The sequence below is a fragment of the Triticum urartu genome, chromosome 7, assembly GCF_003073215.2.
Source record: "Triticum urartu cultivar G1812 chromosome 7, Tu2.1, whole genome shotgun sequence".
Lineage (NCBI taxonomy): Eukaryota > Viridiplantae > Streptophyta > Magnoliopsida > Poales > Poaceae > Triticum > Triticum urartu.
This window is the reverse complement of record NC_053028.1, coordinates 346,808,680-346,815,508: the sequence shown is the minus strand read 5'-3', so window position 1 is coordinate 346,815,508 and position 6,829 is coordinate 346,808,680.

The following is a 6,829-nucleotide window of genomic DNA, read 5'->3' as shown; positions in this document are numbered from 1 at the left end:
TTTTCGATTTACTAGAATTACAAAAGCAAGTATCTCAACATTTGCCGGAGAGCCACGGTGTCGTGGTGTTCGAAATTCATCCCCATTTCTTGCATGGGACATAACAATAAACCCATGGACACATATATGATTTTACAACCCATGTTCGTGCACCAGAGCATGTGCATGTGCTTTAATTTTGAATTGTGCACCTGAAATGGCTAGAAAACTAATTTAATGTATAAAATTTCCAGACAAACCCTAAATAGTTCCATTTTTTACGACACACATATAGTTGCATGTTCACTGCAGATTAAAGGTCTAACAGTTCAAACACCGTCCATTGCCGCTATCACCGTTTATGTAATTCAAATCAAGATGAAAAATCAAGTAGATCCCACATAGTTTATCATCACCAATCGTGTGAGATGCAGTACAAAATATCCTGGAGCACCTTCGGTGTATAGTACGCCTATGGCTTATGCGAGAAGGTGCATTGGCTACAGTCTACAGCTGGCATGTCAAGCACACTAGCTCGCTCCCCAATTGTCGGATTTAGGGTTCTGACAAAACCCTTGAGGTTCGAACACTAGGGTGCACATGAAGATCTCCCCCCTCTCTAGCTCGCACACTCAACGATCTCACGGCCTAGCTTGACGGACCCAAAGAACACGAGACACAAGATTTATACTGGTTCGGGCCACCGTTGTGGTGTAATACCCTACTCCAGTGTGGTGTGGTGGATTGCCTCTTGGGCTGAGGATGGACAGCTACAAGGGAAGAACAACCCCCTGTGGAGAGGTGTTCTTGTGCTTAGTGAACTGGTGTGAGGCTAAGGATGGAATGGCTTCGATCCAAGATGAGGTCGATCCCCCTAGCTATGGTGGTGGCTAGTCCTATTTATAGAGGCCCTGGTCCTCTTCCCAAATATTGAGCGGGAAGGGATCCCACAACGGCCAATTTGAAGGGAGACAACTAGTACAAGTTATCCTGACAAAAGTAGTCTTCGCCTGCCAAAGGCTCTGGTGGTGACGTCGTCTTAGGCTCCACGGTGACCTCCGTCTGGCCGTCCTGTTGGTCTTGCTATTGTTGCACTGATATGGAAACCTTTGCCTGATGCCTTGGAACTCCTCGCCTGCGCTTGCCCCCTTAGCACCAAAGAGGAAACGAGGCCCGCTTGGCACCCGCCTGGTCTCTGTGACGCCCCCGATTTGATCGTACACTAATCATACACGCAAACGTGTACGATCAAGATCAAGGACTCACGGGAAGATATCACAACACAACTCTACAAATAAAATAAGTCATACAAGCATCATATTACAAGCCAGGGGCCTCGAGGGCTCGAATACAAGAGCTCGATCATAGACGAGTCAGCGGAAGCAACAATATCTGAGTACAGCCATAAGTTAAACAAGTTTGCCTTAAGAAGGCTAGCACAAACTGGGATACAGATCGAAAGAGGCGCATGCCTCCTGCCTGAGATCCTCCTAAACTATTCATGGTCGTCATCAGCGGGTTGCACGTAGTAGTAGGAACCTCCCGAGTAGTAGTAGTAGTCGTCATCAATGGTGGCGTCTGGCTCCTGGGCTCCAACGTCTGGTTGCAGCAATCGAGTATAGAAAGGGGGAAAAGAGGGAGCAAAGCAACCGTGAGTACTCATCCAAAGTACTCGCAAGCAAGGAGCTACACTACATATGTATGCATTGGTTTCAAATGGAATAAGGGTATCATATATGGACTGAACTGCAGAATGCCGGAATAAGAGGGCGATAGCTAGTCCTATCGAAGACTACGCTTCTGGTAACCTCCATCCTGCAGCAGAAGAAGAGAGTAGATGGTAAGTTCACCAAGTAGCATCGTGTAGCATAAACCTAACCGATGATCCTCCCCTCGTCGCCCTGTGAGAGAGCGATCACCTGTTGTATCCGGCACTTGGAAGGGTATGTTTTATTAAGTATCCAGTTCTAGTTGTCATAAGGTCAAGGTACAACTCCAAGTCATCCTATTACCGAAGATCACGGCTATTCGAATAGATTAACTTCCCTGCAGGGGTGCACCACATAACCCAACACGCTCGATCCCATTTGGCCGGACACACTTTCCTGGGTCATGCCCGGCCTCGGAAGATCAACACGTCGCATCCCTATCTAGGCACAATAAAGAGGTCAGCACGCCGGTCTAAATCCTATGGCACAGGGGTCTGGGCCCATCGCCCTTTGCACACCTGCACGTTGCGAACGCGGCCGGAAGCAGACCTAGCCTAGCAGGCGTTCCAGTCCAATCCGGCGCGCGCCGCTCAGTCGCTGACGTCACGAAGGCTTCGACTGATACCACGACGTCGAGTGCCCATAACTGTCCCCGCGTAGATGGTTAGTGCGTATAGGCCAGTAGCCAGACTCAGATCAAATACCAAGATCTCGTTAAACGTGTTATCTTGAAATAACAGCGAACGCCGACCAGGGCCAGGCCCACCTCTCTCCTAGGTGGTCTCAACCTACCCTATCGCTTCGCCACAAAGATCCACTCAGAGGGCCGTCGGGACAACCGTCCTTTCGGATCGAATCCGTGAATCACTCGCGGGTACTCCTACGAGCCGACCCGTCTTTGGTCACCACAAGTATCATATATTATGTATAGGTATATACCCGTGATCAACTCCTGAGTGATCACGGCCCGATAGTATAGCATGGCAGACGGACAAGAATGTATGGCCATTGATGATAAACTAGCATCATATACTAAGCATTAGGATTGCAGGTAAAGGTAACAACAGTAGTAGCAAGGACAGGCTATGCATCAGGATAGGATTAACGGAAAGCAGCAACATGCAACACTACTCTAATGCAAGCAGTATAGAGAGTAGAGTAGGCGATATCTGGTGATCAAGGGGGGGGACTTGCCTGGTTGCTCTGGCAAGAAAGAGGGGTCGTCAACACCATAGTCGTACTGGGTAGCAGCGGCGTCGGTCTCGGTGTCTAGCGAGAGAAGAGGGGGAAGAAACAATAAATATTAAGCAAACAGATGCATAGCGATGCATGACATGACAAGTAGCGGTGCTAGGGGTGCCCTAACGCGGTATGAGGTGGTACCGGTGAAGGGGGAAAACATCCGGGAAAATATCCCCGGTGTTTCGCATTTTCGGACAAATGAACCGAAGGGAAAAGTTGCGTGCTCGCTATGCTAGGGATGCGTGGTGGACGAACGAGCTGCGTATCCGGATTCATCTCGTCGTTCTGAGCAACTTTCATGTAGAAAACATTTTCATCCGAGTTACGGTTTAGTTCCTATGAATTGTCAAAGTTTTAAACAATTTGAAATTATTATAATTCGAAATAAAAAAACATATTACTTTTGTCACCTAGTACTACTCTAGTTAGAGTCTATTACACGTGGGGCCAGAGGGGTGCTGACTCAGCAGTCAACAGTCAAAGTGTTGACTGTTGACTAGTCAAAACTGGGCAGTGGGGCCCAAGTGTCATATGGACAATTTTATCAGAGTTTTATTACTTTTAATAGTTAGAGGGGGGTCCACCAGTCAGAGCCACATTTTAATAAAAACTAATCTAACAGTTTTAGTTAGCTAGGGGGTAGTGCAAAGGGGGATTAGTGGAGGGGGGGCGGGGGTTAGCCCCTAATTAGAACAGGGGGCCCACTGGGTAATGGCTGAGCCGGCCACGGCTGGGCTCCCCTGGCCGGCACGCACGGCACAGGAGGCGCCGGCGGCCTCAGCGCCCAACACAGGGGGCGGCAGGGCAGGGTGAGGCCCCGGCCAGCAGCGGCCTCGGCGGAAGCGGCTCGGCGTCCGGCGAGTGGAGGCAGGCGCAACGGCGACGGGGTGCGGGGCGGCGGGCACCAACGAGGCGCCAGGCGCATAGGCGGGCGCGGGTTGCGGGCGCGGGGCGAGCGCGGGACAGGAGGTGCGGCCTGGGCGCGACGGGACGGCTGCACGGGCGCGGCGGCGGTAGCAGCAGGGATGAGCGGGAGGTGGGCTGCCGGCGCGGCAGAGGGCGGTCCAAGGCGTGGGGGAGCACGGCGGTGGGCGCACGAGGACGCAGGTGACCGCGGGCGCCAGCGGCAGTTGGCCGGGTCGAGGCCTCGAGCGCGAGCGCTGGAAAGTGCGGGCAGTGGCAGGAAAGAAGGCAGCGGGCGAGGGCGCGGTGTGGCGCTGGATGTCCCATGGTGTGCCGGAGCGGGGTTGGCCAGCAAGCGCGGCGGCGGCGGCACAGGAACGACAACAGCGGCGAGGCCAACTACGGGCACGGGGCTGCGTGGGCGGGCGCGGGGCATGGCTTGGCGCGGGTGGGCGCGCGCGCGAGGGGACAGCAGGTGAGGCTCGCGGGGCGCGCAGACGCGACGCGCACGGGGCTCCACGCAACGGAGTCGGGCCGCTTCGGGAACTACAGGGCTAGCAGCAGTAGCAAATCGACGGGGAAACATGGGGGAAAGTGACGAGGTGCTCACCGAGGAGCGTAAGGAAAGCTCGTTGACGATTTAGGAGCTGCAGGAGCGGTGAATCGACGACGGACAGTTTTTCTGGCCGGCGGAGGAAGGAGGCGACGGATCTGGCGAGGCGGTGGAGCTCGGCTCGATCTGGTGGATGTAGATGACGTGGTCGACGACCCGGGAGCAAACGGACATGTTCTTATGCGCCGGGGAGGACGGAGGGTGCACGGGTGACGGCAACCATGGCGACGATGACGGCAGTGCTCGGGCACGAGCGAATCTGGGAGGGGGAGAGGCAAACAAGGGAAAGGAGGAGCTAGGGTTGGCAGGGGGGTTCGGGGCGTCCGTCTTAACCACCTAGGGGGGCCGTGGGATGCCCGGCACGTCGGCACCAGTGGCCATGGTGGCCGGATTGCTGCCACGATCCTCCTCCCGTGAACAGGAGGAAGGGGATGGCTTCACTGGTGGGCTGGGCCTCCCCTGAATACTTGAGGCCCAGGTGCCCATTGCGTTTTCTTTTCTTTTATTTTTACTTTCTATTTTATTTACAGGTTGGTATTTTCTTTTAGTAGCAAAAGATTTTAGTTGTAGTTGAAACTTGGCACATAAATACCAGGTTCTATCCTACAGCCACACAAAAAGTTTGGACCCAAATGGGACTTGTTCAAATATTCTTAAAATTGAATGGCCAAGTAGTTTGCATGCTGGACCACTTAATAAATCTCTAGGTATTACTAGGTGAGTCAAATATTGTTGGTTTTCAACATAACAATGATTAATGGAATCTTAAGAATAGGGTGAACATTTTAGTTTTACTGTTCGAAAACTTCTGTTGTTTGCCTTTAATTAAATTTGGATTTGAATCGTTTTCAACTAACGCGAGTTTATCAACAGTAACCGAGGTGACATGACATCATTAGCAGAGGTTTATTGTAGCTTAATTATCCGTGCGTCACAATTCTCCTCCACTACCAGAAATCTCGTCCCTAGATTTAGGACCGGGAGTAAGGGGGAAAGGGTCTGGTTAGGTAATTCTAACGAATCTCCTCGGTCTTGGTTGCTTTTCTCGAAGAGGTCAATCCATTACGTTGATGTCTTCATTTCTCTAGTTAGGCCATCATGATGAAGTAGGCATCCTTTCTTTGGGGTCTCCGTCGTACTTACGAAAGAATAAGGGGGTATACCGGAAGAATGGACCTCTGAAAGGTAGATAATCTGGTAGCTAACATCGGGTGACACCCCCGATTCAATCGTACACTAATCATACACGCAAACGTGTACGATCAAGATCAGGGACTCACGGGAAGATATCACAACACAACTCTACAAATAAAATAAGTCATACAAGCATCATATTACAAGCCATGGGCCTCGAGGGCTCGAATACAAGAGCTCGATCATAGACGAGTCAGCGGAAGCAACAATATCTGAGTACAGACATAAGTTAAACAAGTTTGCCTTAAGAAGGCTAGCACAAACTGGGATACAGATCGAAAGAGGCGTAGGCCTCCTGCCTGGGATCCTCCTAAACTACTCCTGGTCGTCGCCAGCGGGCTGCACGTAGTAGTAGGCACCTCCAGTGTAGTAGGAGTCGTCGTCGACGGTGGCGTCTGGCTCCTGGGCTCCATCGTCTGGTCGCAGCAATCGGGTATCGAAAGGGGAAAAGGGGGGAGCAAAGCAACCGTGAGTACTCATCCAAAGTACTCGCAAGCAAGGAGCTACACTACATATGTATGCATTGGTATCAAATGGAATAAGGGTATCATATGTGGACTGAACTGCAGAATGCCGGAATAAGAGGGGGATAGCTTGTCCTATCGAAGACTACACTTCTGGCCACCTCCATCTTGCAGCATGTAGAAGAGAGCAGACGGTAAGTTCACCAAGTAGCATCGTGTAGCATAAACCTACCCGGCGATCCTCTCCTCTTCGCCCTGTTAGAGAGCGACCACCGGGTTGTATCTGGCACTTGGAAGGGTGTGTTTTATTAAGTATCCGGTTCTAGTTGTCATAAGGTCAAGGTACAACTCCAAGTCGTCCTGTTACCGTAGATCATGGCTATTCGAATAGATTAACTTCCCTGCAGGGGTGCACCACATAACCCAACACGCTCGATCCCATTTGGCCGGACACACTTTCCCGGGTCATGCCCGGAGATCAACACGTCGCAGCCCTACCTAGGCACAACAGAGAGGTCAACACACCGGTCTAAATCCTATGGCGCAGGGGTTTGGGCCCATCGCCCATTGCACACCTGCACGTTGCGAGGGCGGACGGAGAGCGGACCTAGCAACCTCCATTACAAAGGAAGTTGCGTTACGCAGTCCAACCCGGCGCGCGCCGCTCAGTCGCCGACGTCACGAAGGCTTCGGCTGATACCATGACGTCGAGTGCCCATAACTGT